This window comes from Hemitrygon akajei, chromosome 2, assembly GCF_048418815.1.
Source record: "Hemitrygon akajei chromosome 2, sHemAka1.3, whole genome shotgun sequence".
NCBI lineage: Eukaryota > Metazoa > Chordata > Chondrichthyes > Myliobatiformes > Dasyatidae > Hemitrygon > Hemitrygon akajei.
In genome coordinates this window covers 76,810,817-76,821,681 of record NC_133125.1, presented here as the reverse complement: position 1 = coordinate 76,821,681, position 10,865 = coordinate 76,810,817, and positions in this window count along the sequence as shown.

Here is a 10,865-nt window from a genome sequence, read left to right as displayed (position 1 = left end):
ATAATTGCCAGGCTTACTTCTAGAACCCTTTTTAAACAATGGAACCACATGAGCAATACGCCAATCCTCCAGCACAATCCCCGTTTCTAATGACATCTGAAAGATCTCCGTCAGAGCTCCTGCTATCTCTACACAAACTTCCCTCAAATTCCTGGGGAATATCCTGTCAGGACCTGGAGATTTATCCACTTTTAAATTTCTTAAAAGCGCCAGTACTTCCACCTCTTTAATTGTCATAGGTTCCATAACTTCCTTACTTGTTTCCCACACCTTACCCAATTCAATATCCTTCTCCTTAGTGAATACCGAAGAGAAGAAATTGTTCAAAATCTCTCCCATCTCCCTCGGCTCCACACATAGCTGACCACCCTGATTCTCTAAGGGACCAATTTTATCCCTCACTATCCTCTTGCTTTTAATATAACTGTAGAAACCTTTTGGATTTACTTCCACCTTATTTGCCAAACCAAACTCGTATCTTCTTTTAGCTTTTCTAATCTCTTTCTTAAGTTTCCTTTTACATTCTTTATATTCCTCGAGCAATTCCTTTACTCCATGCTGCCTATATCTATTGTAGACATCCCTCTTTTTCTGAACCAAGTTTCTAATATCCCTTGAAAACCATGGCGCTTTCAAACCTTTAACCTTTCCTTTCAACCTAACAGGAACATAAAGATTCTGTACCCTCATAATTTCACCCTTAAATGACCTCCATTTCTCTATTACATCCTTCCCATAAAACAACTTGACCCAATCCACTCTCTCTAAATCCCTGCGCATCTCCTCAAAGTTAGCCTTTCTCCAATCAAAAATCTCAACTCTAGGTCCAGTCCTGTCCTTCTCCATAATTATATTGAAGCTAATGCTATTGTGATCACTGGACCCGAAGTGCTCCCCAACACATACATCTGTCAGCTGACCTATCGCATTCCCTAACAGGAGATCCAACACTGTCCCATCTCTAGTCGGTACTTCTATATATTGTTGCAAAAAACTATCCTGCACACATTTCACAAACTCTAAACCATCCAGCCCTTTTACAGAATGAGCTTCCCAATCTATATGTGGAAAATTAAAATCTCCCACAATCACCACCTTGTGTTTACTACAAATATCTGCAATCTCCTTACACATTTGCTCTTCCAACTCACGCTCCCCATTAGGTGGCCTATAATACACTCCTAACAGTGTTACTACACCTTTCCCATTCCTCAATTCCACCCAAATAGCCTCCCTAGAGGAGCTCTCTAATCTATCCTTCCAAAGCACCGCCATAACATTTTCTCGGACAAGCAATGCAACACCTCCTCCTCTGGCCCCTCCTACTCTATCACACCTGAAGTAACTAAATCCAGGAATATTTAGTTGCCAATCACACCCTTCCTGCAACCATGATTCACTAATAGCTACAACATCATAATTCCAGGTATCAATCCACGATTTAAGCTCATCATTAAAATAGATACATTTAAGATACTCTCCACCTCCTCCTCGCTTTTCATCCCTAACAATGCATTCAAATTTATTATCTTTTTTCTTTCTTCTCCCCTACATCTTCGGGCTGAGCGCATCCCTTCTCCATCACCTGCCTTTCCTCCCTCACACACTGTCTACTTACTTGCTCTACTGGTGAACTAACCTCCTCTCCCATAGTTTCCTCAAATTGATTTCTGCCCCCCCCCATCTTACTAGTTTAAAGTCTGCCCTGTAGCCCTAGCAAACCTCCCCGCTAGGATATTGGTCCCCCCAGGATTCAAGTGTAACCCGTCCTTCTTGAACAGGTCACACCTGCCCCAGAAGAGGTCCCAATGATCCAGAAACTTGAATCCCTGCCCCCTGCTCCAATCCCTCAGCCACGCATTCATCCTCCACCTAATTCCATTCCTAATTTACCATTGGAAATTGGTGGTTTTGTTAAAGTGCAGATGGAGCTGGAAGATGAAGGGCCACTCATTGCAGTCTGACTCTATCTCATCCTCTTCTCAAGTCTTTCCTTCTGCTCCTTACTCGGGCAGGTCGGGGAGCTGTGTATGAAAGGAAATAACAGCAGTTTGTCACTGAGCAGCGACCTGAGCGAAGCAGCGTCATGTTTAGTGAAGGGAAAGGAGGCAAAGGACTGGGAAAGATGGAGCAGGCACCATTAAATGCTCTCTGTTATTATCCGGTCACAATGTGGGGGCAAGGGTGCTGATGAAGGACCCAAATACAGAACACAAAACACTCCTTTGTGGGGTTAACTAAATAGAGTCTATTACTAGTTAGAAGGACAGCTGTGACGCAAGGATAGAACAGAGAGAAATCAAGGAGAGCAAAGTGGAAACGGGAATAGGCGTAATGGACAAGGACTCAGGACCTGGACTACGCGGTACTCAGTTTGGGCCTGGACTTGGAGCTCGGGTAATCGGGGCCAGGACTTGATACGGGAACCCCGGGGCCAGGACTCGATACGGGAACCCCGGAGCTTGGACTTGATATTCAAACACAGGACATAAAACATTGAGCCAGGGGTCGTCCTTAGATCCGGGCCAGTCCTGCTCTGGCAAGGGAAGGCAGCTTGCTGGTACTTGCTTCGGGAGGAGACTTGGCTTGCTCCGGAAAGAAACTTAGTTGACTCTGGCTAGATGTCTTTGTTTCTCGGTGACTTCTGTAATGCTCTCACCCCAAATGGCTGAAGTCGGAGATTTATAAACTGCTAGTTCGGTCGAGAGTAAATTGCCTTTAATCACCAAGCCCGAGGGACACGGGAAAACAGGGAATTAAAGGGAAACAAAGAGTCAACAGTCCAGATAGTAATACAAACAAGGTAAGTTTAAAGGGAACCCAGTCAGGACCATGATATATCCAGGATGACACCAAATCAACATTTGCCATCTGGCTCCTATTGGTACAGGAGTACATGCAGAGGGACGCATTGGTGCAGCCGTGGCCATGGCTCACTGCAGAATGGCCAGGGTTGTGTTATTCTGCTACTGGAGACGGAGGGACTGGGTTGGGTGAGGAATCCCCTCAATTATTGCAGTTGCAGACCATCCCAGAGTGTCACCTGCGTGGCAGCAGTGCTTCTGATTGATGTGTAGAACACTACTCAAAGCATTGACTTTGAATGGAAAGAATGAAGAGGCTTTACATAGTTTATTTTTATAACTTTATTTTGAATAAAGTTTGTTTTGTTAATGATCTGCACCCGCCTGTGTAGATGTAGAATGATGTGCGTATAGATGAGCATAGTCTAGCCTCTTCACAAAGTGTTTATCTGTGTTGTAATCTATTTGCCACTCTGAGGCCCTCTTCGCCAAATGATCAGGATCTCCCTGTAATCTATAACAGCCTTCATGAACTTGCATTTAACTCTCTAATCTTCCTGACCTTATGCCAATTTACTCGTGGCTCAGGTAGTAATGCAAAGATTACCATCTTTGTTTTGAATTTTAATTTTGTCCCTTTCACCTCAAATTCCCTTTACAGAACTTTTTTCCTTGTTCTACCTATGTCGTTGGTGCCCAAATGGAACACCAGAACTTGACCTTTTCCCTCCCACTACAAGTTCCTCTACAGGGCAGATAAGATGTCCCGAACCCGGGCTACAGGCAGACAACACAGCCAATCTGTGATTGTGTTGGAAGTTCATCAACCATATCCAGTATTCATTAATAAGCGGGGGCTACAGTATGCTCAGTTGTATCCTGCAGGCTGGCGGTGGCGGGGGGTGGGGGGGGGAAGGAGCACCTCACATCTATTTTATTTGGTCTATTTGCACAAACATAATTCTAGACGTTGTTCAGTGTAGTGATGGATAAAGAAACTCAAATATAAGAAAAGGTGCAGCTTGAATTCAGTGATGCAGATAACAGAACATACTGGCGAATATAAAACTACCGAGTCTACGTCACTTACAACTTTATACAGCTGCTTCTTTTACTGATCTCGCATATTGGCATGAACATATTAAGTATAATTGTTAAAATATCTCACATGCATGTCAACATATGTATAACGTAGTTAAACACTCAAAAATGTTGTGAAGAATGCTGCAAATAAACGTTCAGGTTTAAGTTGTTCCAACCAGGCTGTGCACAAAAACAAAGAGAATTATTGCACATCACAAATCAGACTAATTACAGTCAGCAGTAGATGTAGATAACCCGTGCAACACACACAAAATGCTGGTGGAACGCAGCAGGCCAGGCAGCATCTATAGGAAGAAGTACAGTCGACGTTTCGGGCCGAGACCCTTCGTCAGGACTCGTCAGGTCTTCATCAGGTCTCGGCCCGAAACGTCACTGTGCTTCTTCCTATAGATGCTGCCTGGCCTGCTGCATTCCACCAGCATTTTGTGTGTTTTGCTTGAATTTCCAGCATCTGCATATTTCCTCGTGTTTGTAGATAGCCCGTTGTAGTTCAGCACATGCAGAAATCTGGGACACGCCACATATTGGTATAAGATGAAAATAGGACATAGTATTATTAAAGGTTTTGCAAACATTGTAATCAGTCCAAAGAATATTTCTCTGCAGATGGGGACGGATGTGAAACACAGACTTGATGAATCTGCCTGAAATCTATACTAGCCACCCTCAGGCTGTGTGCTTAGTTCACTGCTGTTCACTCTTGACCCATGACTGTGCTGCAACACACAGCTCAAACCACATCATCAAGTTCGCCGATGACATGACCCTGGTGAGTCTCATCAGCAAGAACGACGAGTCAGCATACAGGGAGGAGGTGCATCAGCTAACGGACTGGTGTAGAGCCAACAACCTGTCTCTGAATGTGAACGAAATAAAAGAGATGGTTGTTGACTTCAGGAGGGCACAGAGCTACCACTCTCTGCTAAACATCGACGGCTCCTTGGTATAGATTGTTAAGAGTACCAAATTTCTTGGTGTTCATCTGGTGGAGAATCTCACCTGGTCCCTCAACACCAGCTCCATAGCAAAGAAAGTCCAGCAGTGTCTCTACTTTCTGCGAAGGTTGAGGAAAGTCCATCTCCCATCCCCCATCCTCATCACATTCTGCAGGGGTTGTATTGAGGGCATCCTGAACAGCTGCGTCACTGCCTGGTTCGGAAATTGCACCATCTCTGATCGCAAGACCCTGCAGGAATAGTGAGGTCAGCTAAGATCATTGGGGTCTCTCTTCTTGCCATTACAGACTATATTACACGCTGCATCTGCAAAGCAAACAGTATTATGATGGATCAGACGCACCCCTCATACAAACTCTTCTCCCTCCTGCCATCTGGGAAAAGGCTTTTGGGCTCTCACGACCAGATTATGTAACAGTTTCTTCCCCCAAGCTATCAGACTCTTCAATACCCAGAGCCTGGACTGACACCAACTTACTGTCCTCAACTGTGCCTATTGTCTTGTTTATTATTCATTGTAATGCCTGCACTGTTTTCTGCACTTTATGCCATCCTGGGTAGGTCGGTAGTCTAGTGTAGCTTTTTTTTCTTTGTTGTTTTTACGTAGTTCAGTGTAGTTTTTTACCGTTTCATGTAGCACCACGGTCCTGAAAAACATTGTCTCGTTTTTACTGTGTACTATACCAGCAGTTATGGTTGAAATGACAATAAAAAGTGACTTGACTTGACTTGATTTGATTGGTGGAATAACAGTCTGGATTGCTGGGAACTGTACCATCAATCTGCATGTCGCTCAGGGATTGGCCTATACATGTGATATCTTGCATAATAATGTGCTTTTCTTTCTCTTTCTCACAATGTTGAATGTATATTATGCACCTTGGCCCCAGAGGAATGCTGTCTCATTTGACTGTATCCAGGTATGGTTTCAATGGTAATTAAACTTGACTGGATCTAATGTGATTTTAAAGGAATCCTCTCATCTTACGCTCAAATTGTTAAACAGTGGTACCCGATTCTGGTTCTCCCACAGATGAAAACTTCCTCTCCCACATGCTCTGTCAAGACCATTCAGGAAGGTGCATGTTTTATTTGGTTATAGGTTTATTGCTGACATATGGTCCAAGGCGGAGGAACAGTGTTTGTTGATGTTATACCCAGACAGACTATTCTACACACAAGTACATGGAGATAGAGCAAAAGGAAAATACCAACAGAATGCAAGACCCCTCTCTGTCTTTTAAACTCCAGATACAAGCCCAGACTGTCGAACCTCTTCTCATCAGACAACCGGCCCATTGCCAATATTGGTCCAGTAAACATTCTCTGAACTGATTCTGGTACAGTAACATCACTGCTTGAATAATGAGACCAATTCTGTAGAAATGGCCTCAGCCTGTCCAATATAAGTGAAGCATAACCTCCCGACATTTGTATTCTGTTCCCTCAATAAAAGGTCACTTTCTGTCCACTACTTGTAGCTGCAAACAGGATTAGGAACAGCCCTTTCAGCCCATGATATCTCTACTGACAATGATGTCAGTGACTACACATAGAGGTGCCACAATAGCATAGTAGTGAGTACAACACTATTACAGCTCGGTGTCAGAACTTCATCCACATTGCATAGAGGGTGGGGAAGGAAACTACATTTACCTGCTCCTCCAGAACACCAGCTTTAGGTTACGGGATATGCAGGATCCCCCACTCCCCGGCTGCTTATCTAACTACCACACCATGCCCACTGCCACATTCTCTGAACTTTGCAATAATAGAATTGCTATATTTTAGGATGACCAACAGCTGATACTAATTAAAAACTGCACAACCTCTCTTATTGGGGGAAAAAACTGCCTCCATAACCACGTGTTATACCAGCCCTGAAGTTAATTCAAATCCTCTGGTGGGCAAGTACTACTACGGTATAATTCTGTGATAAGAGCCCACTGGCAGGGAACTTTAGTACCTTCCTCTGCTGTGCTCCATTCCCTTGGGGTTTGAAATTCCATTCAGTAAGAGAATGATACTTAAGTTTAACTGCTGCCTTTACCCGAACCCATCGTGATGCATTAAGCTCAGGGGAAGCCAGCAGTGTTCTCAGGGCATCACTGATCATGTGTTGGATGATAGGTTCCCTAAAGCACTCACCCATCCCTCAGGCAGGATTAATCCGGTACCCCTCTCATCCCTTATCCTCAATAACTACGGGGCCAAAGTCTCCGAGATTTTTGTCTGTAGTTATCCCCTAAACTCACTAACTCTTTAGCAGAGAATTCTCTGAGCTTTGTCGTCTCGAAGGTGTCCACGTACCAGCCCCCACACATTCCAGAGCCTCCTCCCCAACCCCCTCCTGAGAGGAAGAATGTGTGTGTGGGAACGCGTCATCACTGGCCTGGCCCGTTCTGTTTTGAACGGTCATCAATTCCGGCGATCGATTTGAGCATTAAACTGAGCAGTCCACACTACTGTCTCTCCGTCATTTTAATCATCCAGGCAGACATTCCCATCCCCAGCCCCACAGTAGGATCATCACCCTGCCTCGTCATGGCTCAAACCTTAACACGGTGGGGCTGCCAACCAGCTTGGCGCACAGCGTCTCTGTGCTGTAGTTTAAAGCTGACAAGCTAACTCTATATTCGTATCCTCTCACCTTGTAGCCCGACGCTGAGTCAAGAACAGTGATTCTCTCAGCATAATGCAGCGCTTACCATTATGAATATTCCAATTCATTCTCAGTGAGTCTAATTCAGACTCACTATCGTGTAACACTGATCTGACAACCGTCGCAAACAGCCAGAAAGCATCCTGCCGGCTATCGTTTCTCCTGGGAAATCGCAAAAATTTTACGTTTGGAAACAATGTAAAATGTCACATTTCAACCCCGGTGAAACCTAACCGGTCTGACCAATCAACCGGCATCCCGTAACCCATCAGAAAGTTAGCGACACTTCCAAAGCCACCCTGGGACTCTGCATCTCCCAAACGGAGGGTCCACTCTTTTAAAACAGCCTTTTAATGAAATACATTTCTGCTCAATTAATCATTTATTTACAAACAGTAAAAATTCGACCAAACATTCATGTTTTTTAAACAAAATATACTTTATTCAAAAATAAAATTATTTACAATGAACCATTCAATGACTTTCAATCCTTTATAGACGTTTCCACTACATTGTATACATTTCCACACTTCCAGCCCCTCGTGTGGTTCATCTTTACACACCATTGTTGATGGGTACACTCCCCGCCACCCGACACCTCCCACTCCCACGGGAGAACTCTAAACTGTGGTCCTTCCCTACGGGGCACGCGGTGGCTGCACCAAGTTTCAGTGCATCCCTCAGCATGTATTCCTGCAGGCGAGAATGTGCCGGTCGTCAGCATTCTCCCACGGACGTCTCCAAGTGCTGGTAGACCATCAACTTTCGGGTCGACCAAAGAGCGTCTTTCACCGAGTTGATGATCTGCCAGCAGATTACGTGCTGAGGGACGCACTCAAGCTTGGTGCAGCCACCGCAAGGGCCCGGTGGGGAAGGACCACAGTCTAGGGTTCTTCTCCCGCAGGAGTTGAGGGGTAGGGGGGCGGGCTGTATACCCCTGAACAAGTGTATGTAAATATGATGTAACACAGTGCCACTTGGGTGGCAAAAGTGTGGGAATGTAAAGACTGTAATGGAAACATTTGTAAAGGACAGAGTCATTGAACGGTTTATTGTACATAATTTTATTTTTGAATAAAGTATATTTTGTTTAATAAAATGTTACGTATTCAGGCAACAATAAATATAGATGAGTTAGGCAAGGGTTTTCATAACAAATAACTCCTTTATTAAACACTGAAACAAACCCCCTCAAAAGTAAACAAACCCAAACGTAACCGGAACTTAGCTGCTGTGCGACACATTCACAGTTCTTAATAGCGCTGCATGTTCAAACAGTCTTTAAAGCGGTATTGAGAAAAAAAAGTTCTTTAAAGCGGTATTGAAAAAAAAGTTCTTTAAAGCGATATGCCGAAAGTAAACAGTTCTTTAAAGCGGTATGCCGAAAGTAAACAGTTCTTTAAAGCGGTATGCCGAAAGTTCAAAAGCTCACAGTCCTTTTAAAAGGAGAGACTTTTTAAAGCGATTTAAATTCTTTTCCACGTCGATGTCCTTCGATTCCCCGGCGTCGAACTTTCCCACGAAGAATTTTATAAAATATAACGGCTTAAAGGTACTGACCTTTCTTCCACACTATTCTCAAATCCTTTCTGGCCATCCCAGGGATTAACAGCGAGAATAGTCAACGAAATCCCTCCGAATGAGGATCACATAAGGTCGTAACCAATCCACCGTCAAAAATCGATTCTCCTCGATTTTTATCTTCCAAACTTTTCTTCACTCTCCACCAGCAAAGAAACCACTGGCAATGACCTTTTAAACTTTAGGCATTATATAAAACTTCATTTTTCAACTAAACTGCGTCATCACATTAAATCACGCAGGGACATGAAGTCATCTTGGCAAATTCCGCCACGAACTGCCCCACCTGACAGGGTGGGTCTTCCTTTTATACCCTGTAAAAAAAAACCTGTCACATGACCTCTACTGGCGGGAAAATGACATCACTCCACCATCACAAAACCATTACCTCATGCCCAGTATAACTTCAACCCCAGTCACGTGACAAGGGTACCACTGTCACGTGTCACGGGTACGTAACAAAAAAAATTCCCATTTTTCAAATCTACCCGATGTTTTATATATATATATATATATATTTATATATATATATATATATATATATATATATATATATTCAGTAAACCTGGTTGTTACCACATTTAAATTCTTCCTTGCAGGATTATGTTCTAAAAGGCGTGATTGATTAGTTGGTAGGGGGATGTTGATGCAAGTTTTATAAGGGAAAGGACAGGACATAGAATTGTGGACGTAAATGTATGAGGCAATTGTAGGTGAAGTATTTGATTCAACAGGTAGGGGCATTAAAGTGGTATATTTTCCCAACCACTGTGGAAAGCTTTCGATCGATTTGTTGGGAAATAGAAGTATGGTTGTAAGGTGTGGGAATTTTAACACGTAGTTAGTTCACCATGGGGTTTTTCTCAGATTGGTGATGTTTGGGTTACAGAACAATTTTAAATATTTCACATTTTGTGTGTGTTAATGGTGCAAGAGGTACGAGATTTTATGTTTATAATAGTTCAGAAACTGCTGTGAATTTAACTTTAGTTTTGAACATTCTGGCTGCAGTGAGATGTCACAGAAGATGAAACAATGGGGAGTGATTATTTCCCTGTATTTATAAGCTTGGGTTTGGACTTGGAAAGGGGACAAGAGGCCACTTTCAGTAGGTGGAATTTGGTAAAGAAAATGGGGAGAAGTTTTAATGTTTTATGTTATGAATGTCTATCTGAACTAAATGATGAGGATGATGTGGTTTTCTGCAAAGAAAGGTTGTCACATTATTCATCAAACTGTGGTGGAAGAGATTATATTAAAAAGGGTATTAATAGGGGAAAGGCTGTACCATGGTGGATGGAGGAGTGTGCAGAGGCAGTTATGGAGAGAAATGATGCATTTCGGAAAGTTAAGAAGTATCATACTCCGAGGTCAAAGGCCGTGGCGAGGAAAGTGATGAAGGTTGTGAGAAGGGTTTACTGGAGGTCATATTGTGAGAGTATTGGAGATGTTTGAGGAATGATTAAGGAAATGGGGGATTCATAGGGATCCCAGTGTTGATTAAAGAAGCTAATATAATTTTTACTGAAAGAGAGAATGTTGAGTTATTGGCGCGGTCATTTGCTGCAATTCATAATCAAAATCATTGAAGAAACTAAACAATGTAGGGACAAGGTTTTAAGAAAATATCTCAATGTAGTGGAAACCAGCTGTAGCAATTAGTGATGTTGAGTTTTCTTTGTGTGAATTTAAGAAAGCTATTAGTAGTACAGGTTAGACGTCTCCAGGAAAGGACGATATATGTTATTGTATGTTTAA